Here is a 14,218-nt window from a genome sequence, read left to right as displayed (position 1 = left end):
ACTCTACTTCTAATTTCTTCTATATTTGTTTCTACACGTTTATTTTGGTCAATATAGGTGCAAGAGTTATATAGCAATATATAGCAAGAGTTATTTACTAAGGCACAGACGCCACCTTGCTGTATTGTCAGATAGTCTAAAGCCATTCAATTCTGTATTCCTACTTGGGAAAGTGAAGCGATTTCTTCTTTCAAGACAAGAAGAGTATCCATTGTCCTATTTTCTATTCCTTCTGTTGTGGCTGACAAATTTTGAAAAGCCTTTCCAAGTTCAGCTACTCCTTTCCCAGGAATAAGCACCCTTACCGTTTTTCTCCACCAAGTATGATCATCAGCACCCAAAACAGTGTCAGATTTTTTAACCCTCCTCAGGATCCCCAAATGTTGTGTGTCATGCTCTGTAAGATTCTGTATTACCTGGAGCGTAGGGAATCTATATCCCATAAAGCAAGTTCCTTGCCATCCCGCAGGCAGGCTCTTATAGGCTCTATTGCCACAAATAAAGTACAGTCCTGGGACTGTAAAGCAGGGCAGCCAAAAGGTGCATTTTAAGTTAAAATGGGATGTTAAGCCATGTTGCTGGAAATGTCTAGTGTAATCAGTGACTAATTTTTGATTACAAAATTCATTTTCAGCTGTCCAGTTCAATTTGTGTTCCTGGGAACCCTTCCATTTGGATAAATGACTCCAACTGAAACAGCAGACAAGTTAGTGTCTCTCTGGGTAGTATGAGTGGAGTGATTGCAACCCCAATCAGAACCACCCCAATAACCAGAAGTATTTACAGTGAGCAGTTGCCCATTGAAAACTATAACATTCTAGATATGATTCTGAAGGCTCTCAAGCCTTATGCATAGAATTACCTGTTTTATACTACTTCTTTCATTTATACATTCATCCACATCCATGTCACCATCTTCCGAGTACTTGTCATCAGAGATGTTAAGTCTGAGCACATTACCACATTGTGGTTCCGGAATGTCATCTACTCAGTTGGTTCCATTGGAGGCTTGAAAACACATACATGAGAAAAAATTGTTCCAATATTTGGCAGAACATGCTGGGGTCCTCTTGCAACTTTGGGAAGATATTGGACCAATTAATTATATTCCAAGGGGACCATGGCATACGCACAGTCACTATGGATTGTTCCTCCAGAGGCCCTGGGTAGTCTCAGAAGGGCCCCTGGAAAACTGGGGAGGGTTAGCACACTATTTCTCCCTTTGAGTGGGGTTCTGTCGATTGTGCAGTCTGAATTTTATATTTTTGGGGGGAGTCTCATCCCACCCTATTATGCGCCATTTGTTGAACACATCTGAGGGTCATTCATTCATTGGCGGTCACTCGTGGCCGAGTAAGATTGTCTTCCAAGATAGGGTCTTTAACAGTGAGTCCATAAGTGACTGTGGAGGCCAATTCTGGATCCACACAGCCTCCCACAGTGAGGACATAGGTTTCCAGATGGAAGATGGTCACAATGAAGATTTGTTTGATGTGCCTTCCACTTAGCTCGTTTGTCCTGATAGCCCTGTATTTGTGCTTCTTCGAAGTCCATAGCACCTTTGATAATAGCCAATCTCCATTTGGGATGTTCATGGGCCAAGACTTCCCAGTTCTCAATGCTCAAGTTACATTTTTTTAGAATCGCTTTAAGAACATCTTTAAACCTCTTTTGCTGTCCACCAATATTCCATTTTCCATCCTTAAGTTGGGAGTAAAGTAGCTGCTTTGGAAGACAATGATCAGGCATTCGAACAACATGGCCGGTCCAGCAAAGTTGATGTTGAAGGATCATTGTTTCAACACTGGTAGTCTTTGCTTCTTCCAAAATGCTAACATTAGTCCATCTGTCTTCCCAAGTAATTTGCAGAATTTTCCAGAGCCAATGTTGGTGGAATCTTTCAAGAAGTTGGGAGTGGTGTTTATAAATGGTCCATGTTTCACAGGCATACAGTAAGATCGGTAGTACAATGGCTTTCTAAATAAGCATTTTGGTCTCCCTGCGAATATCCCAATCCTCGAACACTCTACGCTTCATTCGGGAGAATGCGGCATTCTCAGAGCTCAGACGATGTTGAATTTCAGCATCGATGTCAGCTTTTACAGAGAGATGGCTGCCAAGATAGGGGAAGTGATCAACGTTCTCCAACGTCACACCGTTAAGCTGGATTGATGGTGCTACAGAGGGACTAGTTTGTACCTGTTGATGAAGCACTTTGTTTTTTTTAATATTAAGTGAGAGTCCAAGCTTTCCATATGCTTCTGCAAAGACATTTAGGATAGTTTGAAGTCTTTCTCTGAATGTGCAGAGGCTACATTATCATTAGCACATTGAAGTTCTATGACAGAGCTTGACATTACCTTACTTTTTGCTTTCAGCCTACTGAGATTAAAAAGCTTTCCATCTGTTCGATATATGATTTCCACACCAATAGGAAGTTTCCCCTCAATAAGGTGTAGAATCATAGTAATGAAGATAGCAAATAAGGTAGAAGCAATGACACATCCCTGTTTTATGCCTGATCTGACTCTGAATGGATTGCTCTGAAAGCCATTGTTATCCAACATTATAGCTGTCATGTTGTCATGAAGCAGTCGCAAAATATTCACAAATTTATCAGGGCATCCAGTTTTCAGAAGGATGGTCCAGAGAGCGGTTCAATTCACCCTAATATGCACATCTGAGGGTACATTACAGTCTCAGTGAGCACTTATCTCTAAAGGAGTTAGAGGTGCGTAGGAGGTCAAAACCAAAATTCCACTTGGACGGCTAGGTCTCTGGGGTGGTGGGGTGACTGTAGGAGACAGCGACGCCAGAGCAAAAGAGACGTGTGAAACTGAAGATGCAATCGCCGATAAGGCTGGGACTGGAGGCAGTGGGGTGTGTGGCCATTGGGTACCAGGTGTCAAGGAGATCTTCCACCTCGCTGCCCAGAACCGGAATCACAGGATACAATTTAGTTACACTATAATTTGGAGGAGGACTAGTCAATTTATCCTTTTCAACTAATTGTTTCTTGCACGCATCAAGTTGTTGCTGCAACCGGTTTTTTGTGTTAGTATGACACTTCTCCACTTCACAGCCCCATAAGTACCAAGCGTCCATCCGGCCAGGATGTTTGTCCTTGAGGTTTTGCCTTTAATATGTTTGTAATTTGGAGATGTCAAAAGTACCCTCAAGTGGAAACTGTAGCTGCTCATATTCTTTAGTATAGAAATTCAATTTTTCAAGAAACTTACAGGACTGCTGTCCATAATGATCGTACATAAAGGCAGCTGGAGTTCTCCCAGGGGGTCGTCAAATTTTGGACTGACCCAAACCCATTGTCTGAGTTAACAGTGGACAGACACAAGGGGAAAGTTTTCAGAAGGGCCAAAGCCCAACGGAGTTTGTTAACGCTCCATATTCAGAATATTTAGGAAAGTTGGGAAGGACAATTGACATAGAAGGCACACTTGTCTTCAAGAAGGCAGTCAGAAGGTCAGTTGCAGCTGATGGCCATAAAACAGCAGTAAACAAAGCTTTGAATCAACCAGGTTTTGGCTTGCCGCTAGGAAGTCTCAACCCCACTTCCCACAATTTGAGGCAGCACTGTGTACAGGAGTTTCAGAAGGTCTCCCAACCTAAAGTGCGTACCAGCCCGCGTCGGGATTGCGAGAAGGAGAGGTTCACCCAATGTTGCCAATCCTGCCGATTAAGCCATCTGATGTGGAAGCCCAAAATAAAGACTTCACCAGAAATTATTTTAAAGCTTTATTCAAATAATACATTGGGGTAGTTCATATGGACACCAAAGTGCACAGAGAACTCTGCCCAATTATGATGGCTGCAAAATACTCATAGTCATAACTGAGTGATGGAGGATCCCTCAAGCATCCTGGCCCCAAGCAATTTGGGCCTGTGATGCCCTTCCCTGGCTCTCCCTGTCAGGTTCCTACCTGCTCGTAGTTACTGCCTGTCACTAGGCACCACCAGGGACTCCACCAGTCCGGACTGTCCTTTTTTATGGTTTCTCTCCCCGCTCTAGCATAGACCTCACCAGATCCCCCTGCTAGGCAGCACCACCAGTCACGTCCTATAACCCGTATTCCCAGAGACTCTGCCTGAGTCTCTCTATCAGGTTACCTCTGTGACTGCGTGCTTAAGCTGTCCCAATCCCTTTGTATCAATGCAGATAATCCTGGTTTGCTCTGAATACTTGTGGTGTTATTCTTCCCTTCCCCGCTGCCACCATTTGTCACTCTTCAGCCTTGGTATTTACCTTACCCTCCCTTCTGGTCTGTGAAACCCCAGCCAAGGATCAGGCCTTTGGTAAACCAAATATATTTATTAAATAACAAAGATAACAAGATTACTTTATAAAGGCACATAAGCATATGGTTTCTTCTATTGCTATGATACTTTTCTTAGTATTAATCCGAACGCCACACTCTCCTCACATCCACCAACTCTCCACACAATCTCCTCTCCAACCCACCAAAACAACCCTCTCACGTCCACCCAGATTTAACAGTCATCCTTCCATTTATACTCTCCGCCATTCTCAACACTCAGCCAATCATCCAGCATTCTACTGCCCATTCACTCCCCCCTCCTCTTTCATTCCACTTATCATGTATCTCCTATACAAACAGCACTTACCATATATACACTAATACAGGAACATCACAGTGCCCTTGAAAATGATGGAGGAAAAATGATGGAGAGACATCGGGGTTGTAGTGGACAGCATGATGAAAATGTCGACCCAGTGTGCGGCAGCTGTGAAAAAGGCAAATTCCATGCTAGGGATAATTAGGAAAGGTATTGAAAATAAAACAGCCGATATCATAATGCCGTTGTATAAATCTATGGTGTGGCCGCATCTGGAATACTGTGTACAGTTCTGGTCGCCTCATCTCAAAAAGGATATTATAGAGTTGGAAAAGGTTCAGAAGAGGGCAACCAAAATGATCAAGGGGATGGAGCGACTCCCTTACAAGGAAAGGTTGCAGCATTTGGGGCTTTTTAGTTTAGAGAAAAGGCGGGTCACAGGAGACACGATAGAAGTGTATAAAATTATGCATGGCATTGAGAAAGTGGATAGAGAAAAGTTTTTCTCCCTCTCTCATAATACTAGAACTCGTGGACATTCAAAGAAGCTGAATGTTGGAAGATTCAGGACAGACAAAAGGAAGTACTTCTTTACTCAGCGCATAGTTAAACTATGGAATTTACTCCCACAAGATGCAGTAATGGCCACCAGCTTGGATGGCTTTAAAAGAAGATTAGACAAATTCATGGAGGACAGGGCTATCAATGGCTACTAGCCATGATGGCTGTGCTCTGCCACCCTAGTCAGAGGCAGCATGCTTCTGAAAACCAGTTGCCGGAAGCCTCAGGAGGAGAGAGTGCTCTTGCACTCAGGTCCTGCTTGCGGGCTTCCCCCAGGCACCTGGTTGGCCACTGTGAGAACAGGATGCTCGACTAGATGGGCCACTGGCCTGATCCAGCAGGCTCTTCTTATGTTCTTATGCTGCAGAGCAATGGCCTCAGCTAAGGGAAGTCTTCTTCATCCCTCTGTGTTTGATGGAGAGTGGCTGGCTCAGAATTACCCCTTTTCTTTACTGCATTCCCTAATCAATCTTTATATTCAGCTATAATATGGTGATTTAAAATTAATCTTTCTCTATAGCAGTGTAATTTTAAGTGGAATTTCATATAGAACTTCCAGTCACTCTAAGGAGAACCAAACTTGGCCTTGCCTCATGGTATCACTTAAAAGAACAGGTTGTAATGTCCTAGAGATGTCCCTGGCCAGCTTGGCTGTTCAGAAGCCATGATGGAATGGAATGTATGGAACAAAATCATCAGTAACGTATGACAGTAGAATAATGGTAATATCAGTCAAGGGGACAGACTGACATCAATCTGGGAAGACAAGACAATAGGATGGGAGGTATCTGTAAAATTATGAATATACATGAATTCATTTTAATAAAGTTATCTGGTTGGTTGGAAATATTGCAAGAGGGAAGAACTGTTACATTAAGTGGGGAAAAACTTAGGGGATTGGTTAATTACTGTCACATACTGTAACTATACTCTATAAAAGAGCTTACACACAGTGCCTCAGGGCAGTCCTCTCCAGATTTTCTAGGGGACTAACCCTGCATATGCTTGTAAATAATAAAGGCCTCCCTTTTTGCTCCAAGCCTGTCCCCTAGAATTATTTTTTTTAAGGACCCCCACCAAAAGATCCCATAGGAGAAAAATAAAAATTCTCCATCATGAGTTCATTTGTAACACATGACTAATAGCTGCTGTAACAATGGAGAAAATACAAACTGCGTACGTCTCACTCCTTATCTCCCACCCTCTCCTTCCCTCTTTCTCACCCGCTTCCTGGAACATCCTGCACACACAGAGAAACAACTTGGTTAATGGAGTCTTCTGCAGAAAAAACCATTTAACCACATCAACTCCAACTTTCATCAGCCTCAGGCAGCATGGTCAATAGTCAGGGATAATGGGAGTTGTAGTCCAGCAACTTCTGTATGGCTCTACATTGGCTACCACTGATGTACAGTAAGTCCCAAAATGTTCCTAACAGAAGCTACAGGGTGGGACGGGGAAGTGCCACAAAATGATCCCACAAAATCCTTCCAGAGATCTAAACATAAGAAAAATCTGAGATGTGATTTTTTTTTTTTTTTTGCTCATCCTAAGCACCAACCCTTGTATAGTTGCTGGCAGCAAAGAAATGGTATGCTGCCTAAGCAAATCAAGCCTTTTCTATTATGAGATCCTGTCTCAGAGGACAGGATCTAACTAAAAGACTAGATGGAATCAGACTGAGACCAGAAGTTGATCCTTAACAGGATTTCCTGTTAATAGAAAATGCTATTTAATATTATTGATCTGGGCGTTACAGTTCTCCACAGCATGTCACCTACTTGGAGAGTCCTATAATTCCTTTAGTAAGACAACTGTAAAGAACTCTACCTGTTCTTTGATAACAAACTGACCCAGTGGGTATTTTATTGAGTTCAAAGAGATGGAAGAGATATGAATTTCCTCCAATAAAAGAAGACTCTGCATGGAACAAGATACAAAAAGGATTTTTTCTTTAAAGACTCAGTGATTGATTCCATGTTGCTTACAAAAGGCTATTTCAAAGGAATGTAAAGATTATGAAACGAAGCACTAAAAAAGAAGTGAAAGTGTGTGTGAATTAATTGCCTGCTGGTCCTTCTTGACCACACTTCTTTCCCCTGGAGGATGCCTGACTCTTTCAAGACTTAGACTTGCACATATTGACCTTTTTACAGAGCAATCCTAAACTCGAGTTACACTGGCTGAGAGACTATGCTGGCAGAAGTCTAGAAAGGCTACACCATGGCAGATGTGCTGGCAGAACTCTCCAAATATGCCCATGGAACACTCTGCCAGTGGTGAAGTTAGACTGGCAGAATGGCTAAAACAGGGCAGAAGCATAGATGGCTCAAGGGCTGAACAGGGGAGGGCTACACTTATGCCATATCCTGTACTCTTCCAGACCACAGTCCCACCTGCCCTGGAATCTTATGGTGAAGAGTAGGTAAGTTATCAAATAAATAATAATAATCCCCATCAATAGTACAAGTTTACAGCAGCCCCAGACCTGGTGCAAAGAATTTCCCTCCCAACGACATGAATGAAGGGGGTGTGCGGAAACAGCCACCTCTGTATCAATGTCCATCCCACTCATGTTATCACTACAGAGTGTAGAATATGGTGTAATTCCACACTCAATCACAGCACATCACCACCAGTATATAAAACCAATATGGAGACCACAACTCAGATGACACAGTGCATTGCATGGAACAATATCTCTCTGTTTCCATGTTGTACACACTTACAGCACACAGCAGAGAACTATGGACATAGGTCACCTTGCACACAAAAGGAGCTATTTGCACAAAACAGCCTGTTTCCAGAACACTCAGAGGAACTTGAGCACATTGCTAACTTCTCTGTCTAGAACCTTAACTGTACCTCACTTTGAGACTCCAGACACAGCCGTCAAGAGCAACCCCACTTCACTCCAATAACTGCTGGTGCCAGGAGAAAGCACCTGATAAGCAAGGGAAGGGGATAATCATACTATAAAGTGTAACTGCTGCTAGGTCTCCCAGCCTATTGCTATCTGTGAATACTCTGTCATGTCTGAATTATAGTGCTCTGGTGCTCTTTCCCCCACCCCAACAGTGGAGCAAAGTGCCTCCCACACTCATATCCAACACCTGGAAGCTCTCTGTTGGTAAAAGAAAGGAATTCCGCTCCACCCGCTGATGATGCTGGACAAACACTCATAAGCACTTTTGCCTTGCAGGATCACAGTCCACATGCATGCTGCAGAACAAGCTGTCACCACACATACACAGGGTCCCACTGCAACCCCCAAGAAAGAAGGGGTATGTATACTCATGGTCATTGCAGTTGCACCAAACACCTACTATGAATCAAGGCCTAGCGACTTTGTGTTCCAGGTGCTGTCTGTTGGTGTTATTCATTGTGTCTTCCCATGGTCTCCATAGGCTGGTGTCCAATAGGTATAAGATTTATCGCACATGCCATGCCATGCAGACTGCAGGAGAGATCCACCCATGACCAGCAGCAGTGACCAATATGCTCCCAGCTATTTCTCTCTGAGATTATTTTTGAAAGTCCAAGTGCACAGCCTACCAGATCACCCCTATCCTCATGCTTATTGACACTCTCAAAAGTTTAGTGAAACAGGACTTCCCTTTGCAAAAGCCATGTTGATTTCTCTTCAGCAAAACCTATATGCTTGGAACCTTTATTTTTGATAATGTTTTCCACCAACATTTTCTAGATATTCTTTATCCAGGAAAGTTGTTAATTTCTGGATCCCTTTTAAACTCTTTTAACATTGGCGTTACCATCAGCTGGGTTCCAGTTTTCTGGTATGGAGGCCAATCTTGGGGCCACATTAAATACTTTTGTTCAGAGATCAGCAATTTCATATTTGAGTTCTTTAAGAACTTTGCAGTGGATACCATCTAGATCCAGTAATCTGTTAATTTTTAATTTGTCAGTAAGGCCTAGAACTTCATATCTTGCTACTACTCTCTGCCTCGTTTGTTTAGACTCCCTGAAAAAGACAGTTCAGGCATGGGTATCTACCCTACATCTTCTGCTATGAAGATATATACAAAGAATTCATTCACTTCTCTGCAGTCTCCTTTTCCTCCTGTGGCACACCTGTATCTCGAGCATATCCAGTGTCTCCGTAGCCTCATGGCGGCTAAGGAACCAGAGCGAGAGGCGAATGAGAGGGGCAGAGCGTGGGGGAGGAGGGCTCATGGCTTCAGCAGCAAAGATGTGTTTTGTGTCCATGCCAAAGCTGATCCATCCGTGAGCTGTTTCATCGCCTCTGCTGAGCGACTAGCTGCCCTTGCCCTCTCCAGTAGCCACCATGCTATCAGGCTACCTGCTTCCATTCCAGCTGGTCATGATAAGAACTGTAATTTGAGAACTGGTGCCTGAGTGTGCTTTTTTCCTTGTTTTTCCCTTTCCCGTTCCCCTCATGTGTCATGCATTTTACATTGTTAGCCTAAGAGTAGTTATTTAACTTTTGTAAATTGTATTTTGTAAATTGTATTGTTTTACTGATGTATTTTATATTGTATTTTTATATTTGTGTTTTTTGTAAGCTGCTTTAAGGGCCTTTGGCCGAAAGGCGGGGTGTAAATAAATAAATAAATAATCTTCTTTGTAGTCCAATTCTCCAACTGCCTCTCTAGCCATTTTTCTGCTTCTGATATATTTAAATAATATTTTTATTGTTAGTTTTAATATTTTTAGTGATAAGCTCCTCAATTTTTATTTATTTATTTTGCACCTTTTATTGTCTACTTGATTTTTTTCCTCCCCAATATTCTGTTCCTTTTTGTTCTGCTCCATTTGAGCAAGACTTCCATTTTCTGCTGGAAGTTTTCATGACTTTAATTAGCTTTCTTCACTCTCCTCACTAACTACACTGGCATCCTCTTAGATTTGCTGGTACGTATTATGCTCTGTAGCATACACTGTAGTGGAACTTCTATTATTATACTGCTTGGGACCAGGCTACCTGAAATATCATCTTGCCCCTTATATACCCAATCGATAACTGCATTCTGCAGGTGAGGGCTTCCTGCAGATACCATCTTCAGGAAGTCTGTTCCATACTATATAGGAAGCAGATCTTTAGTGTTTTGACTACTCTTTGGAATTCACTTCTCTTAAATATTAGACAGGTGTCATCTCTTTGGCTTTTTGGCATCTACTGAAGACCCTCCTCTTTCAACAAGCCTTTTAAGTACAGACCTTATCCCAGTCCACATCTGTACTGGAATTATTTTTTAAGATGTTTTTAGTGCTCTATAGTTGGTTTGCTGCCCTGGGCTCCCTTTGGGAGGAAGGGTAGGATATAAATTTAATTAATTAATAACAATAACAATATGGTTTAGGATCATCCCCAAGCATTCTGCAGAAATGTTACCCTCTTGACTTTCTCTTTCAGCTTCCTTTTTACCAATTCTTCTCGTTTTTTAAAAAAGAAATAACCTATTCTGAAATCAAATGTGACTGTTTTAGACTTTCTAGAAAATTGCCCACTTACATATCTGTCTCATTTGATAGCACTCTGGTCACAGTTTCCAGTTGATTGAACAGCACTTGCATCCTAGGTCCTGAGCATCACATAGGATTAAATCCAGAACAGAAGGTAGGCACTGAAGAAGACAGCTACTTTGCTACCCAAGCACAACTGAGGCTATCTGATTCATTCATCCTATGTCGCAGAATAAATATTGATTTTTACAGGCTTTCAATAACGTGTAGTTGCAAATGGTCCAATGTTAGGTTGCAGGAACATTCTAATCAACCATGCAGGTTTGTACACAAGAATAGGCTCTTGTGTTTGTACAGTGTCACAAGATCCCCCCACCCCCAATATTAAATTTCTTTTATATGGCAATATATTTAGGGCCAAGCTACATGTTTCACAGTTGACCTATTATTGGAGCTCATTCATTATTTTTAAATGAAATTCAGCTCCTAGGAGCTGCCAATTTGATTGGAAATGTGGAAGGCAGAGGAAGGGGCATATACTTATTCACCCCTGGAACTTATACTAAGTAAAAATACATATTCCCTTCCCAATATGGAAACAACTTGTGAGAGTTGTTTGAGAAAATTTCAGGGAGAAGGCTTAAATTCTCCATCTCCCCATAGGCACTGCTCTGAAAATATGGAAAGCCCCCGCCCCTATGGATCCCCTTCAGGAAAAAAAACAGGTTGAATTCAAATTGATCTCTCATGTAACATGTACTTAGGCCTTGGAAGTGCAAAGTAAATCAATGATAATAGTGCAAAGTTACACTGTTTTTCTTATTTCCTCCATCCTTCTCTGTGTTTCATCATTTCAACCTGCTATGTCTCCTGCCCAAGTCAAGGGTGGCTTGTCTGGCCAGAAGGCCACAGTCAGAGTTGGCCCATCTCTGCCCTAGGTGCTGCTCATTGTCTTCCATTTAAGATAGCCCTTGACAGATCAGATTTCCTCCTTCCTAATATAAAAGTAGACATCTTAATAATCCATCATCAACTTTTGCAGGTTGGCAGGGCTTTCCTTCCCCCCCTTCTTACTCTGTTCTTGCTTTATCATCCCAAGTGCAGCATTCTCCACCATTTTCTAGATTCAATCAAGACTTTTCTTTTTGTGTGAGAAATTGTACACTACCTCCATGGAACTGCTAACATAAAAGTGTCATCATGGCAAGGTAAGACTGGTATCCCAATTCTCCAAAATGTTGTGTTAGGGTGATACACAATTAATTTATGTATAGGACCTCCCACTGTTGCTGCTTGATAGTAAATAAAATGCAAGTCTTTGACTTAGATTCTATAAAAATCAAGGGAAAACATTATTGTTGACGCTATATAAATTTCAATGATGTTTTCACAATTCTGCTTCCAAATAGCAAAGGAGCAAGCAAAGAAGGGAAATACTGAAATTGAGAAGGAATAGCTGGAAAGGGTTCAGAAAAGGGCAACCAAAATGATGAAGAGGCTAGAGCAATAGGGGAAAAAAGTAAGGGGGGCACACTAGAGGTGTATAAAGTTATGCATGGTGTGGAGAAATGCTAGAAACCGGAGCCAGCCTGCATGTTGGCAGTTCCAGGACAGACAGAATAAATAATTTCACACAGTGCATAGTAAAGGCTATGGAATTTGCTCCAACAAGAGATAGTGATGGCCACCAACTCGGATGGCTTTAAAAGAGGATTAGAAAAAATAATGGAGGATAAAACTGTCAGTGGCTATTAGCCATGATGGTTAGGTACTGTTGGAAACAGCATGCCTTGGAATACCAGTACCTGAGGAATCACAAGTGGGAAGGGTGCTGTTGCATTCATGTCCTGTTTGTGGGCTTCCCATAGGCATCTGATTGGTTTAGATGGGCCTATGGCCTGATCGAGCAAGGCTCTTCTTAATATTATCTGTTTCTATCCTCTGCTACTTTCTTGCATTGTGTGGGGAAAGGATGAATATCCAAAGAAAGGATAAGAGTGTGTGGCATTAACTGCTTCATCTTACTGGCTTGAATTTGTGCTTTGGTTGGCTTAAGGAAGGCAGCAGGAGATGCTGTGGAAAGTGCCAGAGGAAGAAATGCAGTAGTACTCCACTCTTAAATGATCACCTGAGAGTTGGGGATCCTAGCAAGGATGGTAAGTGGCCAAAAGGGCCAGGTGACAGGACAAAAGGACTTATAGTACTTGTGAGTATGAGGTGGCTTTTTTAAGGGTTGTTCCTATCTATCTATATGTTCCATATGAACTTATAACATATAAATACATATAAAAACAGAATTGTTAATAGGAGATAGCAGTACAGTACTCTTGAGTATGGAGGTTGTTATATCTCTGTCTCTTAGAATGGAGTCATATGTTATGAATCAGCCCTGTTTAGCATAAATAACAACTCATGCGTAGGGTTTGATCCCCTGACCAATGAAATGGGTGAGAATAAAACTCATAGAAGATGTAATCGAAACTTTAGGGAGTCCCCACATTGGCAGCTTGCCCTGGTGCTACATCTTCTGTGACTACATTACACTCATTTGTGCTGCTGTTCACTCATATCAGAGTAAATTTATAATGTATGAATAGGTTTCTGCCCTCACCCTTCTCTTGTAACCAACACTTTAAATAGGCAAATAAGCATTATATTACAAATGACTATAAGTCTCCAGTAGTCTCTACTCCAAAGTATATTCAAACCTGTAAATCAGGGTAAACAAAGTAGTGCCTTCCAAATGTTGTGCGACTCCCAACTCCCATCATCCCTGGTAATTGGCCATTCTGTCTGGAACTGATGGAACTGAAGTCCAACAACGTCTGGAAGGCATGGCATTGGCTACCCCTCCTGTAAATGCTCCTAGAATTTCCTAGTGTTCAGGAAAAGGGAATGCAAAACAAGAGCAATGTATCACAGAACACCATACCAGAGACAGGTAAATCTTTATGCTGCACAACATTTTTTTTATTTGTAAGAGAAATGTAATTGCTATTCTTTTATATTTTTGAAGAAGAACCAATTGGAGCTGCTAAGCAAAGTATCCATCATTATTCTGTCAGACACTAACAGAGTGTCTGGTGATGTACAGGGAAAAGCTAATACAATTTTTCAAAGCATGGGCAATAGAAAAAGTCAGAAGCTCAATAAGACAACAGTCCCTTTTTCTTCCCTCTAAATCAGGTGTGGCTAACCCACAGGACTTAGCTGGCCACTAAAGATTTTTTGTGTTCCAAGTGCCCCCAAAACTTGTCATTTAAAAAAAAATAAAAATAAAAATTCATTGACCACTCCATGGGTCCCTGATGTGATGCCATAATGGCAAACATTTTTGTGTCCCTCATCAAATTTGTCCATTAAAAAATAATTTTTTAAAACAAATACTAACTGCTCCTCTGGGTACCCTTCTGTGATACTAAAATGGTTTTTTTGTGGTCCCCCAACCTCCCCATTTGTCTATTTTCTAAAATAAAATAAAATAAAAAATACAACATGTTTTACTGACCTACAGTTGTCTTTTTGGAAGTCCTGAAAAAGGTTGGCCATCTCTACTCTAAATGTCTTGTGAAAAGGCTCCCCTTCTTCATAATTCCTGATGCTTCTTGCTATCTTG

Source organism: Rhineura floridana, chromosome 10, assembly GCF_030035675.1.
Source record: "Rhineura floridana isolate rRhiFlo1 chromosome 10, rRhiFlo1.hap2, whole genome shotgun sequence".
Taxonomy (NCBI): domain Eukaryota; kingdom Metazoa; phylum Chordata; class Lepidosauria; order Squamata; family Rhineuridae; genus Rhineura; species Rhineura floridana.
The sequence above is the reverse complement of the archived record's forward strand: the minus strand, read 5'-3'. Positions refer to the sequence as shown.